This window comes from Andrographis paniculata, unplaced genomic scaffold (genome assembly GCF_009805555.1).
Source record: "Andrographis paniculata isolate CXL003 unplaced genomic scaffold, ASM980555v1 Contig52END, whole genome shotgun sequence".
Lineage (NCBI taxonomy): Eukaryota > Viridiplantae > Streptophyta > Magnoliopsida > Lamiales > Acanthaceae > Andrographis > Andrographis paniculata.
In genome coordinates, this window is record NW_026137587.1 from 1,965,336 (window position 1) to 1,981,839 (window position 16,504).

Consider the following 16,504-nt stretch of genomic DNA (forward strand, 5'->3'; position numbering starts at 1 on the left):
GGAACGTTTGTAATAAGAATCAATTACGTTGCTTCAAACGGAAGGTTTGAATTTATAATTAATTACATCGATAACTAAGGTCGTAATTATGATCGTAATCAATCCCCTGCCATTTTGGCGGAGTGGAGACGCCTATATAAAGGGCCTCCCCCTTCATTCTAATCAACCAACTAAAAAGAATTAATCATCTCGTCCTTCTCTCCTCTCTTCTAGCTTTCCGGCAGCCTCCCCAGCTCAGTCCCTCTCTCGTTTTTGTTCGCCGGAGCTCCAACGATTAGAGGTGCCACTCTCATTGGAGACGGAAACCGTTTTATCTTTGGATTAGAACACCATCCACTGGAGGCACTACCGAGGCGTTTCTAAATTTCGGAAAGAGGATCCATCATCGACTCGGTTTCACATTTCTTCCCGCAATATCCATATATTCCAACAATCGAAAATTAGATAATACTTTGCGAGAATGTCAACCCCTGCCGGAGCCACTGCCGGAACCTCCGCCGAAGAAGTCGCCGGAACCGCCGCCGGAAAATTCTCCGAAGCCGCAACTGGAGTTTTCGCCGGAGATGTTGCCGGAATCTCCACCGGAGCCCCCACTGGAATCGCCGCCGAAGATGTCGCCAGAGCCGTCGCAAGAGGAGTCGCTGGAACTGCCACCGGTAAAGTCGCCGAAATCTCCGCCGGAGGCGCCGCCGGAGGAATCGCCGGAGGAGTCACCGGAGCCGCCGCCGGAGGAATCGTTGGAGGAGTCGCCGAAACCGCAAACAAGGTACTTGCTCCTTCACTTGGGCCAATTCCTTTTATGGGCAACCCTTTGTTTTCTGGATTTGCCCCTGGGGGATATGGGGGATTTCCTGGGTTTTTGGCCGCACCCTCTGCTTCATTCGCGGCCCAAACTGTTAGTCCTGGGCTTGGCCCACGGATGATGCCCCATGTACAAGTTCCAAAACCATTCACGGTAGTGGACTTTAAGAGGTGGCAGGAGAAGATGCTCTTCTACCTGACTGCGATTGGGTTTGTCATGTTCGTGTTGCACGATGGCCCAATAACCCAGAGCGTAGTGCGGATCAGCAGACACATGCGAATTATGCATCGTGGGCACACGAGACTACATGACAAGAAATATTATATTAGGTAGTCTCTCTAACTCTCTTTATAATGTATATTGCAAAATAAAAAGTGCGAAAGGGTTGTGGGATGCCCTTGAGAAAAAATATAAGTCCGAGAATGCCGGGTCTAAAATGTTTGTTGTGGCCCGGTTTATGGATTATAAGATGGTAGATGGCAAGTCTGTTGTCGAACAAGTGGAAGAATTTCAACTATTGTTCACTCGACGAGGAGATGCACTGCCAGAAAAGTTCATCCGAGTGTGATGATCGAGAAATTGCCCCCGAGTTAGAGCAGCTTCAAGCACGGGCTGAAGCATGAGCTAAAGCAAGTGAGGCTTGAAGATTTGATTGTCCGAATTCGGATTGAGGAAGACAACAGAAAACAGCATAAGGCTAAAAGTGGAGATATTGCTAAAGCCAACTTGGTCGGAGATCCCGCCAAAAAACGTGCACACCCAACTCAAATGGACAAGGGCAAAGCCAAATAGTCCAAGTTCATAGGTAACTGTTTTAACTGTGGAAAAATAGGACACCAGGTTAAGGACTACAAGGCACCGAAAAAGAAGAAGCCGAGTTCCCAATTGGTCGAGACGAGCCACCGGACTGATCGTGATCTCAATAGTAATGACCTTGTCGCTGTTGTCTACGAAACTAATAATGTGGAAACTCCGAGAGCTTGGTATATTGACACTGGAGCAACCTGCCATGTTTGCTCCGACAAAACAAACTTCTCGACCTACAAGGAGACCGAAGGGAGGAAGCTGCACATGGGAATGTGGTGCTGAAGATGACCTCTGGCAAAGAACTAACCTTGAAAGATCTCCTGCATGTTCTAGACATTCGGAAAAATCTCGTCTCAGGATCGCTACTAGTTAGGCATGGTTTTAAACTTGTCTTTGTAGCAGATAAATTTATACTATCGAAAACCGAGATGTTCCTAACTAGGGGTTATCTTACAAATGGGTTGTTCAAATTGAACATAATGGCTGTGCACCGAGCACCACCTACTGATAATAAAAATGTTGTTTTTTCTTCGTACTTGATTGAGTGTTCTGATTCATGGTATTGCAGACTAGGTCATATAAATCTAAATGCTATAAAAAGATTAGTAAATATGAATTTACTAAATATAAAAGAGGTGAACACTCAAAACAAATGTGAAGTTTGCTTGGAGGCCAAATGGAAAAATTACCTTTCCCGTCTGTCGAAAGGAAGATTAAGCCATTAGAGTTAATTCACACCTGATGTATGTGATTTAAAATTTGTGCAAACTAGAGGTGGAAATCGATGAGTGCACAAAGTATTGCTATATTTACATATTAGGGGAAAAGAGCGAAGCAATCGAGGTCTTCAAGAACTTCAAAATCGAGGCAAAAATCAACTTGACTGTAAAATCAAGACAATTCGAAGTGATATAGGTGGGGAATATGTGGCCCCGTTCGAAAAAATATGTAATGAAAGTGGCATAATTCATCAAACAACGGCTCCATATTCACCTCAATCAAACGGCGTTGCAGAACACAAAAATCGAACACTTAAAGAAATGATGAATGCCTTGCTGATAAGTTCAGGACTTCCCCAAAACCTGTGGGGGGAGGCGGTACTGATTGCAAATTATATCCTGAACAAGATTCCACTTAAGGGTAAGGATGCCACCCCTTACGAACTATGGAAAGGCAAAAAACCCATATACAAATACTTCAAAGTGTGGGGGTGCCTAGCAAAAGTGGAAGTTCCGCTTCCAAAGCAAGTTGGTATCGGTCCAAAAATGGTAGACTACATATTTATCGGATACACACTAAACAGTAGTGTCTATCATTTCATAGTTCACAAATCGGAAATCCCTGGGATGACCGAGGGAACTACGATAGAATCAAAGAATGCCATATTATTTGAAAATATCTACCCTTGTAAAGAACGGATGCAATCAAATCCAAATTCCGTAGTTGAAGAACTACGGGGCGTAAAAAGACAAATGACTAATAGCCCTGATCAAGAGGCTTCAGAGCCTAGGCGTAGCAAAAGGACAAGGGTCGAGAAAACCTTTGGTCCGGATTTTGTTACGTATATGTTAGACAATGATCCAACAACGATCAAGGAAGCACTATCCGGTCCTGATGCTCCTTTTTGGAAGGAAGCAATAGATAGTGAAATAGACTCTATAATGCGTAATAACACTTGGGTGTTATCTGACCTACCCGAAGGTTGCAAACCACTAGGGTGTAAATGGGTTTTGAATAAGAAACTCAAGGCTGATGGGTCTATTGACAAATACAAAGTCAGTCTCGTAGTAAAAGGCTACAGACAAACCGAAGGGTTTGACTTCTTCGAAACATATTCACCAGTAACTAGGATAACATCCATTCGAATACTTCTTTTGATTGCGTCTTTGAACAATCTTGAGATTCACCAAATGGATGTGAAGACTGTTTTTTTAAATGGAGAATTATAAGAAGAAATATATATGGAACAACCAGAAGGATACGCCGTTCCTGGCCAAGAGAAAAAGGTGTGCAGATTGATAAAGTCTTTGTGTGGGCTGAAACAAGCACCTTTACAATGGCACTTGAGATTTGATAACGTTATGCTATTGTTACGTATGAAATTTAAAATTAGGTTAAAAAGCCCAAGGTAAAAGAAAAATGGGCCTGGCAATAGAGTTGATTGAACTGGCTGAAGGACACCGTGAGGAAATCAAGGAAAATAGGTTTATTTCTAAGGAAAATACAGGACGGAAAGACCTCAGGTCGGAAGGTCTTCAGGTCGGGAGGTCCTCAAGACGGAAAGTCCTCAGGACGGAAAGACCTCAGGTCGGAAGGTCTTCAGGTCGGGATGTCCTCAAGACGGAAAGTCCTCAGGACGGAAAGACCTCAGGTCGGAAGGTCTTCAGGTCGGGATGTCCTCAAGACGGAAAGTCCTCAGGACGGAAAGACCTCAGGTCGGAAGGTCTTCAGGTCGGGAGGTCCTCAAGACGGAAAGTCCTCAGGACGGAAAGACCTCAGGTCGGAAGGTCTTCAGGTCGGGATGTCCTCAAGACGGAAAGTCCTCAGGACAGAAAGACCTCAGGTCGGAAGGTCCTCAGGTCGGGAGGTCCTCAAGACGGAAAGTCATCAGGACGGGAAGTCCGCAGGTCGGGAGGTCCTCAGGTCGGAAAGTCCGCAGGTCGAAAAGTCCTCAGGGCGGAAAGTCCTCAGGTCGAACAGGTCGGGAAGTTCTCAGGTCGGAACTCTGCGGCGGGACCAACAAGTCGGATGGTTTGTTAGTCGGGATGTCTGTAGCTAATCCAAACAAGGCAGATGGTTTGGAAGTCGGGAGGATTGGCAGTCGGACCAATACGGTTGTAGATTGGCAGTCGGGCCAAAAGGGCGGAAGGTCTGTGGTCGGCTCAAAGAGTGAAATATAGTGACAATTTTGGTCCGCTGAGGACACGTGTCAGCAGGAGAAGGGTTGGAAGACGGTTGGAAAGGAGACGTTGTAACCGTTCGGGCGACGGTTTTCAGTACAGTTTCCCAGAGAATATTTAAGGGTTTGGATCATCATTTGGCAGAGCATCTTCAATCAACTTCAACAAAGCAAAGTCAGATTTGGGGATCACCACTTTAAATTTCAGTCTTTTATTTTCCAGTTTATTTTCTGTACCATACAGTGTTTAGAGATTCCTAATCTCAGGCACTAATTAATCAAGTTTAAGGATATTTTCTATATCTTTGAATTTTACTTTATTTTTGTTGAAAAATTACATCAATAAATTGGCGACCACAGTGGGAGCAAGACAAAATTGCTCATTCCAATTCCGGCGATAATTTCATACGTCTTAGATCCGGCCGTATCATCGGAAGGGTCCATATGGCAGGTTCACAACCTCAATCATCTTCGGCACCGGCGGGAGAATCCGTTCCACCACCTGTTGTGCCAAATGCTGGGGAAAACCCACAACCACCAACTGATTGGAGGTCTTATGTTCAACAAATGAACAACCAGCAAACTTTGGTTATGCAGAACATGTTGCGTGAGCAACAGAATCTGATGCAGAACATGTTAGATCAAGCACTGTCAAGGGTTAGTCTTCAACCCACTTAAACTCCACCAGGAGTATCACCATCCAGACTACAGGCAAATTTCGCAGGGCCATCATTCGTGGATAGCGCATTTCCAAGTGCCACAAATCCCAACCGAACGGATAGGGGAAAATCTCCTCTGACTTTTCCCAACACTGTTCCACTGGGACCAAGGGTTTCCAGTCTGCAGCCGAACAATACAAGGGAGGACGGGCCTGGAGGATATATACATGATCCTATTCATATTCCGGTGCAGGATCCTTTCCATGTTCCTGATCATCAACGCTTTCATGTAGATCTTGATGAGATTGCACATATATTAAGGGATCAGTTTGGGCTAACTCCTCAGATGGCTAACCGCCCTGCATATCAGAGACCTTTCCCAGAAAGGATCATTAATGAACACCCCCTCCCAAGGAATTATCGACCACCCGATTTTCATGCATTCTCAGGGGAAGACGGATCTTCCACTATAGAGCATGTTGGTCGGTTCACAGCACAATTGGGAGAAGTTGGTAATAACCCTTTTTATAAGTTGCAACTGTTTGGTTTATCTCTTACTAGAACAGCGTTTTCGTGGTTCGCAAGTCTGCCTCCTGGAAAAATTCAGACGTGGGAAGGACTGGAGATGGCATTTCATGCCAGATTCTTCAATCCTTTACCAATTGTTTCTTTAACTGATTTACTAGAATTGAGACAGTATCCAGAAGAATCTGCTTCACAGTTTATAGAAAGGGTGCGATTGGTGAAAGGGCGATGTCCTACGGTAATCAGTGAGAAAGAGATGACCAATTTAGTGGTCCGGAATATGCATACTCGCTTAAGAAAGGCACTCACTGCACTGGATGTTGAGGATTTGGCAAGTCTTGCATCTAAGGCTGGGCGCTTAGAGTCTTTGTTCAGAGAGGAAGATCAGAATAACAGGCGTAATAGAGGCCAACATATGGCGAGTATGGGAACAGAAACATGTGATTTTGATTTTAATCAGTCAGAAGAGATGGCAGCTGAAATCCTCTCTGGAAAACCTTATGTATGCCCCAAATTGAAGCCAGTACCAGGGTCTGAAGGAAAGGATCAACCGACGTTTGATAGTTCGAAAGCTGACGAAATCTTTGATATCCTGTTGACTGATGGCCAGATCCGTATTCCAAAGGGGCAAAGACTGGCCACTAAAGAAGAAATCAAAGGGAGACCATACTGCAAGTGGCATAATTCTTTCACACACAATACAAGTCAGTGTACTCATTTCAGGAAGGAAATTCAAAAAGCCATCAAGACAGGTCGGCTCAAGTACATCACTTTAGGAGTAGACCAGCAACCGTTTCCGAAAGTAACAACGGCAATGGTTGACATCCAACCAAGTTCGGAAACAGGGAAAAATTCGGCTAATAATGGACAAACAGGGGAACGAACTCAGGCAAGCCCCGGAACAAAAAGAGGAAGTCAGCCAAACAGTGGCCGACCGGAAGAAAGACTCAAAGTTTGTGAAAAGCCAGTCGCTGAAAAATGGGACCATCCAGACGGTTCCTTTAATGTGGAAGTGAAAGAGAAGGTTTTAGTGCGTGACCACCCGACCAGAAAAACAGGGTCAGTCGGAAACAATTGGGCTCGAAATAAAAAGCCTTTACCAGTTGACATAGATCCTTGTTTCCCATGTATGAATCGTACACAGATTCGCAATGCCAAACGCAGGTATGCTGCGAAGTATGGGAAACGAGTTCCTTCAGCAAAACAACTAACCGACGAACGAAAAGCAGCCGACCACTTGGCAGGAGATCAGTCCATTAGAGTCTTTTCAACAGAACAAACAACCAACGAGCAGGGAGCAGCCATTCAATCTCCAAAAAGTCGGTCCAGTCGGGTCTGTTCAAGAAAGCAACCGAACGACGGATTAGGCGCTTCAGAGTATACCAAAGGAAGTTCGTCGGGACAAGGGAAAGGTAAGGGAATATCAGATGAAATAATTAGAGGTTTTAGATGCCAACATTGTGAACGGATCAACATCAATCCATCTCCTGAAGAATTCCGTATAGAATCTTTGACGGTTCAATCTCGGAATAAGACTAAGGAAGAAGTTCTAACTACAGAGGAAAATTCGAGATCTGTTAAATCTCGTCTAGGGCCACGAATCCCTTGTCGAATGACAGAGATTAATCAGATGAGAGATGAACCGATGTGGGCGAGTCTGATAGATGATACTATGGACGAACCTTTATGGGCATTCTTGGCAGATGATGAATTAGAGGAAACAGAGTGGGCAAAGACTTCAGATTCCGAGTCTCAGTCGGAGACACCTTCGATAGTGTTTCCTCCTATTCCAGAGGATGCGATCTCCCATTTGAAACCTCTGTATGTTAATGCTCACATTTGCGGGAAACCAATCACAAAGGTTTTTGTGGATAATGGAGCAGTCTTTAATGTTATGCCATTGAAGACTCTCAAGAAGCTAGGGAAAGGAATTCATGATCTGTCTCCTGTGGAATTCGAAATGACAAGCTTTACAGGGCAGCCGACCAAGCCTGAAGGTATGATGGTTGCCACAATTGAAGTCGGACCAAAAAAGATCTCCACTGTTTTCTTTATTGTGGACGCAGATACTACATACTCTCTCTTGCTGGGAAGAGACTGGATTCATGCCTCTCAATGTGTGCCATCAACACTGCACCAACAATTAATGTTCTGGGAAGGAAATCAGGTCTTCAAAATGGAAGCAAATGACAACCCATTCGATGTGTCAGAACAAGTTGAAGAGTCAGTTTTTTATTCCAGTCATTTGGCTCCGATGTCTCAGTTATATATGGCCAGGGAATACCCAAACAAGGGTTATAAAGTCACTGGCCAGAACTCGATGTTCTATTAAAAGAACAACTTTATTGTATGGCTCATGATAAAGCCACACCCATTCCCGTATAATTTGTTTGTTATGGATGATACAAGTTTAGAAGTATGTAGTTCTCTTATTAATAAGTTCTATTTAAAGCAGTTATTACATAAAGCAGAAAATAGTAAAGAGATTCTTGATGTTCACCTCCAAGAAGATGAACAATTTCGTTGGCCTGATTTATTAGAAAAAACAGAACCAACAGCTTCATCACAAGACCCATTATTGGAGTTTAATTTAGGAACCGAATTGGTTCCAAAAGTGATCAGGCTAAGTGGTTATTTGTCTAAAGAGCAACAGACAATGATGCTCGAAGTTATTAGAAACAACATTGATTGTTTAGCATGGGATTATTCAGAAATGCCTGGTTTGAAAAGAAGTTTAATAGAGCATCGATTGCCTATCAAGGAAGGTTGCAAACCTTACAAACAACCCCCAAGGCGAATGAGCCCGGATCTGATGCCTCAAATCAAGGAAGAAATCCAAAAACTTCTCAAAGTGGGTTTCATTCAGCCTTGCCGTTATGCGGAGTGGCTGGCTAACATTGTGCCAGTGATCAAGAAAAATGGTAAGATAAGGATATGCATCGATTTCAGGGATTTGAATCTAGCTACCCCTAAGGACGAATATGTGATGCCTATGGCCGACATGTTGATAGATGCAGCAGCAGGGCATAAAGTCCTTAGTTTGATGGATGGTTATGCAGGTTATAACCAAATATTTCTGGCAGAAGAAGACATTCCTAAGACAGCATTCAGGTGCCCAGGGGCTTTAGGTATTTATGAATGGACAGTCATGCCATTCGGGTTAAAGAATGCAGGGGCAACTTACCAAAGAGCCATGAATTCAATCTTTCATGATTTAATTGGCAAATCTATGGAAGTTTATATTGATGATGTTATTGTTAAATCCTCCAGTTTTAACGAACATTTGAGAAATCTTGAAGAGGCATTTGAAAGAATGAAGAAGTACAAGTTGAAGATGAATCCAACCAAGTGTGCTTTTGGAATATCAGCTGGGAGCTTTTTGGGATTTTTAGTTCATGAGAGAGGAATTGAAATCGATGCTAATAAGGCTAAAGCCATTCTTGACAGTCGGCCACCCAAGACGGTTAAAGAAATCCAAAGTCTTTTGGGTAAGGTGAACTATTTGAGGCGTTTCATTTCTAATGCTGCTGGCAAGGTCAGACCAATTACTAAATTGTTAAAAGCTGGAAAAAATGCTTTTGAATGGGGTCCAGATCAACAGACGGCTTTAGATTCTATCAAGCAGGCATTGGTTCACCCTCCAGTCTTAATGCCTCCTAAACAAGGTCGGCCGCTCAAACTTTATTTGGCAAATACACATGAAGTGGTTAGCTGTTTATTGGCACAGGATGGTGATGACGGGAAGGAAAGGGCAATTTACTATCTCAGTAAAACCCTTACAGGACCAGAACTGAATTATACTATGCCAGAAAAAATGTGTTATTCATTGGTCTTTGCTTGCACGAAACTCGAGCATTATTTGCTGCCCAGAAGAATTGAGGTTATATCAAAGGTGGATCTCATCAAATTGATTTTACAGAGACCTACTATGAAGGGCAGACTCATGAAGTGGGCCATCAAATTGGCTCCTTTTGATCTCCAACATTCCCCTTTGAAGGCAATCAAGGGACAAGCAGTGGCCGATTTCTTAGCAGAATTCTCACAAGTCGGATACTCCTTTTGTGATAGTGTCCGACCACTCAGTTGTTTGTCATATCTGAATAATCTACAGGTCGGATGTGTGCCTTATATAAGTACCAGAACATGGTTGATGTTCTTTGATGGTTCCACCTCTGGAAACAAATCAGGAGCAGGGGTCTTTTTGCAAGGACCTGACGGTCAAAAGATCAACTTACAACTACGATTGGAAGCCATGACCCATAATTCGGCAGAATATGAAGCTTTAATTTTGGGTTTGGAGGCTTTAATAGCCAGGAAGGTCCAGTCTGTAATCATAAGGGGGGATTCTCAACTAGTAATCAACCAGGTAAACAATCAATATGTTTGCAATTACCCTCATATTCGCAGATACAGGGACATTGTGGGTCGGTTACTGATAAAAATCTCAGAAGTAATAATTGCGTTCATTCCAAGGAAAGAAAACCAACGTGCTGATGAGTTGGCTCAAAGGGCCTGTAAAGGAATTCTGGAGGACATGTGTTCGGAGGTCAAGTCGGACATAGGAGGAAAGACAGACCAAATATGTGATCGAATGGTCGGACAAGAGACTGTCGGACAAGAGCCCGACTGCGTAGTTACTGTCGGACAGGGGCCCGACTGCGTAGTTACCGTCGGACAGGAGCCCGACTGCGTAGTTACAGTCGGGCACAAAGATACCAGTGAAACAGCGACCGATTGGAGAACAGAACTTATCATGTATTTACAAAATCCAGGTGCGAATGTTTCAATTGCGATACGATTGAAGGCTTTACGTTTTCAATTGATAAATGGAATTTTGTATAAGAGATCATTTGAAGGTTTACTTTTAAAATGTTTGGGGCCTAAAGAAGCTCTAGAGGTAATGACAGAAGTACATAGTGGGATATGTGGAGCTCATCGGGCAGGTCTGAATATGAGATGGGCCATTCATCGTTTGGGTTTTTTCTGGCCAAAGATTTTTGAAGATTGCATACAATTTGCCAAAGGCTGCCAGGAATGTCAGAAGCATGGAAATTTAAACCATTTGCCAGTAACCGAATTGCAATCTTTGGTAAAACCATGGCCTTTTAAATCATGGGCTATGGATATCATTGGTAAGATACATCCTGCTTCATCGAAACACCATTGTTTCATATTGGTCGCGACTGACTACTTTACCAAATGGGTAGAAGCAGTTGCTTTGAAAAATGTGGATCAGAAAGAAGTGATAGACTTCGTCTTGAACCAAATTATTTACAGATATGGTATTCCTCAGTCTATAACAACCGACCAGGGCCTGGTTTTCACAGGGGAAAAGTTCTCTAGTTTCTTGGCAGAATTTGGTGTCCGATTACACCATTCGTCACCTTATTATCCCCAAGCCAATGGACAAGCGGAAGCAGCAAATAAGATCATTATTGGGATTATAAAGAAGATGATTGAAGGGAACCCAAGAAAGTGGCATTTGTTACTGTCTCGGGCTTTATGGGCACACAGGAATACCAGAAATACGGCCACAGGGTTCTCACCGTACCAACTCACTTTTGGCCAAGATGCTGTTTTACCAGCCGAAATCCGAGTATCGTCTGGCCGGACAGAATTTACTGATGGTGATCTTACAAAAGAATACCAACAGCTTATGTTGCAACAGTTGGAGGAGTTGGATGTTAACCGACTCCATGCAATAGGTCAAAGTGTGAAACAGAGTGAAATCAGAGCAAGGAATTACGGAAAGAAAGTTTTTTACAGGACATTCCAAAAAGGAGACCTAGTTTGGAAGACCATTCTTCCTACATATAAGAAAACTGACCAATTGGGAAAGTGGTCACCGAATTGGGAAGGACCATACATTATTCAAAAAGATATTGGGAATGGCGCTTTCATTATTGTAAATCATGAAGGTAAGAGAGTACATGATTGTATTAATGCTAAATATCTGAAGAGGTATTATCCTGCCTTTTCAGATAACAAAATTGCATGAAACAAAATATTATTCAGAACCCATTTATGGGGTTCGAACCTATTTAAAGGTTCATTTCTGTTAGTCATCATGTATTGGTGAGAAATTTTCTGCCTCTGAATCAGAATTTTCATCCCAATGAGTGGATATTAGTTCTGGTTCTTCTTCAATAAGATCTTCCAAATCTGGTCGGTACCTCTCCCATTGGCTTTGCATTTCGTCTAAATCTTGATTGGTACGTGCTTGCATGTCTGTTATGGCTTGATATTCACGGTCAACAATGGTACGCAATCTTGAAAAGACTTTTCGTTGATTGGAAAATATATTATCCCAACCAAGGTCTGGAAGTATGGTTGCTGCGTGATTTTCAATCAATTCCATGTGATGATGGAGGTCAGGAATGCGGCTAAGGATGTCACGAAGAGTTTCATACCCCTCAATGATTTTTTCCATCAGGCGGATGACGCGATGAATGGTTCTTCTACCTCGTTGGGAGAATCGGAATTTGAAGTCTAGTTGCTTGAGTATATGTAACAAGTCTTCTGCATGGCCTCCAACAGGGTGATTACCTACAAAGAAGGGTTGAAGAACACCTTCCCAGTTGCTTGATGGAACATGAGGTCGGTCGTTCGCCATGTTTGTTAACACTTCAAGTGTTTTGGTTTTCAAAATATGCCTTGGAATTTGGTGTGTTTCTTAATATGTGAGAAACATTGTTCTTTTAAGGGAGGAGTTTGTTTCGGTTCCTCAAAAGTTGGAAATTGGAAGGTGATCCTTGTTTTGAGAGAAGAAGGAAAAATATATTACTAAGTCAAATGATGTTACAGAGGGGGAAGTATTACAAAAGTGCCCCTAGGGCAGTTTTTATATTTGTCCATTTGACTTCATCCCTGGATAGCCTTCTGGTATTAGCAGCCGTCTGATATCTTCTGATGAATTGGGATCGAGCTTGGGTTTTTAGCTCTTGATCCAATTCGGCCTCGTTCTTTGTATACTTCTCAAGCAGACGCTGCTCATTGGTAATTTGATTATCCAGGATAGACTGTTCATTCCTTAGCTCCTGCAATTCTGCCTCCTCCTGCAAGTCTTACAGTTTCAATAAGTACTCCAAAGGAGGTGCAAAATTATTCAGGCGAGATATATGTTACCTCTGGGCGAACTGCTGTCATTGAGGGGGGCAACAATGAGGTCTGTCGAGTAGGGCGGACAGCTGGTATAACAGCAGCCGATTCGTCGGCTGCTGCGAATGGTCGCTGAGGTGCCGACCTGGGTCCCTATGGAAAGTAGTATATAAAACAGTTAGTGTTTTTAGAAAGAAACATTGTGGCATGAATTGGTTTCATCTTACCAAATTCACAGAAGTCTCCGAATTAGACGAAGAAAGTTCTTCTATTTCTGGAGGTTGGGCTGCCACAGGTGGTTCTTCTGCCTGCCACTCGATTGCTGGAAGTAGGGCCGCTGCTGGCTGGGCGGCTGCTGGTTGGGCGGTTGCATCTAGGGCCACTGCAGCCGGTACCTCAGGAGCAACTGGGATAGCCGCAGCTGAGGTACTTTCGGCTTCCAGCGCGGCTGCATCCGATTGGACGATTTCGGGATCAGCAGCAGCAGGGATGTTGTCTTGAGGGTCAGCTTCGGCAAGGGCAGGCGGTTCTTCTTTCGAAATGGATGAGTCTGATGCCATGTATGGCGGTCGACCCATCTGAGAAGTAGTCCCCTCGCTGTCTGAAGAGACCCCTGCTGCTGATGTGATTGGTGAAGGTGTCTGTGAAAAAGTATGGAAATGTTGTTGTTAAATACACCAAGGTTGATCATTAGAATCCTAAGTATTGCAGATGAGAGGACTTACTGGTTCTATAGGCAGTGCTGGTAAAGATTGCCTCCTGGTCGGGTGCCTGGTCCGACCGCTCCTCGGCGCGGGAGGAAGAGTTTGCCTCCTTGTCGGGTCCTCCGCCCGACTGCTCGTTTGGAGAGGAAGTGCCTGAGACTGGACCAAAGGGACGATTGATTGGTCAGCTGGGGCTGGCGTCGTTTGTGTGGTCGGTGCTACCAAGGTCGGTTCTGGTGAATGAAATGAGTGAAATCAAAGTTAAGATATAATGAATTGGTTCACGGTTTTCAGAAAAATTACCAATTCGGGGTCGGGTCCTTGCTGACGTCCTAGTAGTTCTAAGGTCCGCCGGAGCTTGCTGGTCAGCCCCAGAGGTCGGAGGTGTTTGCAGCTGGGAAGCTTTCCTTTTCCGCATTGGGACGCTAGATCCGACTCCCGGGGCGGCTGTTTGTTGCTGAGTGCTGGTATGTTTAGCTGCCCCTAGAACCAATCCTTGGGGGGAAGGAGCACGTTCAGCAACCGATCCTCATCAGGGGAGATCAGGGCCCATACAACCGACCACCATTCATTGAATGTATTTACAGTCTCAGGGTTGGAGCGGAAAGGAATATAAGAATTGGAAACTATATACGTGGTGAGCTGGGAGATATAAGAAGGAATTGAATTAGGTAGGACCCGTCGGTCAGGACTTTGAAAAATTATATGAGGACAAGCGACGGGTCCAGGGATACCTTGGCAGCAGCCGAACTGGCGCGCCATGAATTGAGGTTCGTAATTAAAGGTGCAAAAAGTTTTTTGCCCTTTTTTATCAAGTTTTTTACTGCTAAAAAGAGACCTGGGTTTGAGGGCAACGTCCCAGGCAAAAGGATAAGTGGGATGAGGACAGGGCTCAGGAGTCGGAAGAGGATTTGGTGCCGGAAAAGGCCAAAAGTGGTCGGGAGCATAACCCGCATATTTTTTATACATAGAAAATCGAGAGTTACTGCGGGTATCTGTCAAAATTGTGGTTATTATTGGGTCGGAGGATTGGAGTTTACTGCGTCCTGAGCAGAGTCGGTTGAGGGCCAATCCCAAATGTTTTTCGGATCTTGGCATAGTGGGTGGAGATCCTAAGTTGAATGCGTTGGGGAAGTAAAGACGGAGCCAAAGTTCTAAAAACCAAAAAGGACCCGACGCGGCGGTGTCTAATTTTCTATTATCATTATCTGTTAAACGAAGGCTAACTCTAGTGAGTCCTTCAAACAGATTGGCTAAAAACAGAGTGCCAAGGGAAAAGAACCGGCCTGACGCGATATGAATGGCCAGGTCGAGGTGAGAAGAAAGAACGCATTTAGAAGGGGAAACAATGACGTACCTACAAAGCCAAAAAAGAATAAAGGCAGTATGCTCCCGGTCGGTCACGGGGGTCCCTGGAGCCCCTTGCTGGTCAATCGCGAACTTTGTCCAGCCCCATTCCTTCACGCCTTGTAAAGACCACCCTGGATGGTCTTCTGGTGGCTCCTGCCCATCTAGGGCTCCCATCACAGGGTCTTCACCCACGACTGGGAGATGAGCGATCATCGCTACATCCATAAGAGTTGGACCAAAGGGGCCCGACGGTAAGAGAAAAGTCCCATTTTCCGCATTCCAGAAGGCCGACATAGCTAGGAGCACCTTCTCGTGCAGATTGATCGGCATGGTGGATAATAGAATCGCTTGGTCGATTTTTTGAGATCGCCATTGGGTCTGGAAGTGTTCTGATACCCGTCGATACCAAGAGCGATAAGGATCTTTTGGGTCTGTAAGATGGGTTTTGATGCTGTCTCGAATGCGAATTGCTTGGTAAGTAGGGTTGTTGACAGCCAAGGAATTTCGGGATTCCAAAACTTCCCTCATCCGATTTGAGTCTTCAGGAGTAGTGCAGTATGGGCGGATGGTCGGAGTTAGTACTTTCGAGGCTGAAAACGGGCCCTCTGGGAGGGTTCCGTCGAAGGGAAGAGCAGGAATGTATCGATTCGCCATGGTTAGAGTGGTTGAGATTGTGATTCACAAAGGCTCGTATTGCGGAAAGGGAAGTTAATCAGGAGTGTTGCAGTAACTGGTGCAGTTGTTAAGGGAATTTTTCAAGAGGGTGGTGCTTTATGAACTTCCAAACGTCGATTGATAAATGGCGTTTGAAAGTCCCTTGGCGGCGGGCAAGTTGTTACGTATGAAATTTAGAATTAGGTTAAAAAGCCCAAGGTAAAAGAAAAATGGGCCTGACAATAGAGTTGATTGAACTGGCTGAAGGACACCGTGAGGAAATCAAGGAAAATAGGTTTATTTCTAAGGAAAATACAGGACGGAAAGACCTCAGGTCGGAAGGTCTTCAGGTCGGGAGGTCCTCAAGACGGAAAGTCCTCAGGACGGAAAGACCTCAGGTCGGAAGGTCTTCAGGTCGGGATGTCCTCAAGACGGAAAGTCCTCAGGACGGAAAGACCTCAGGTCGGAAGGTCTTCAGGTCGGGATGTCCTCAAGACGGAAAGTCCTCAGGACGGAAAGACCTCAGGTCGGAAGGTCTTCAGGTCGGGAGGTCCTCAAGACGGAAAGTCCTCAGGACGGAAAGACCTCAGGTCGGAAGGTCTTCAGGTCGGGATGTCCTCAAGACGGAAAGTCCTCAGGACGGAAAGACCTCAGGTCGGAAGGTCCTCAGGTCGGAAGGTCCTCAAAACGGAAAGTCATCAGGACGGGAAGTCCGCAGGTCGGGAGGTCCTCAGGTCGGAAAGTCCGCAGGTCGAAAAGTCCTCAGGGCGGAAAGTCCTCAGGTCGAACAGGTCGGGAAGTTCTCAGGTCGGAACTCTGCGGCGGGACCAACAAGTCGGATGGTTTGTTAGTCGGGATGTCTGTAGCTAATCCAAACAAGGCAGATGGTTTGGAAGTCGGGAGGATTGGCAGTCGGACCAATACGGTTGTAGATTGGCAGTCGGGCCAAAAGGGCGGAAGGTCTGTGGTCGGCTCAAAGAGTGAAATATAGTGACAATTTTGGTCC

General features: G+C 44.8%; 1 long non-coding RNA gene across 1 annotated transcript; it reads right to left on the reverse strand.

Annotated features, from left to right (window-relative positions):
* Positions 1–3,835: 3,835 nt before the first annotated feature.
* Positions 3,836–16,111, reverse strand: LOC127254870 (uncharacterized). The gene is made up of 4 exons (XR_007839519.1): positions 16,020–16,111; positions 15,828–15,891; positions 4,040–4,103; positions 3,836–3,911 (listed from the first exon to the last, which is right to left on the reverse strand). It is a non-coding gene; the product is annotated as an uncharacterized LOC127254870 (long non-coding RNA).
* Between the last annotated feature and the right edge of the window lie 393 nt (positions 16,112–16,504).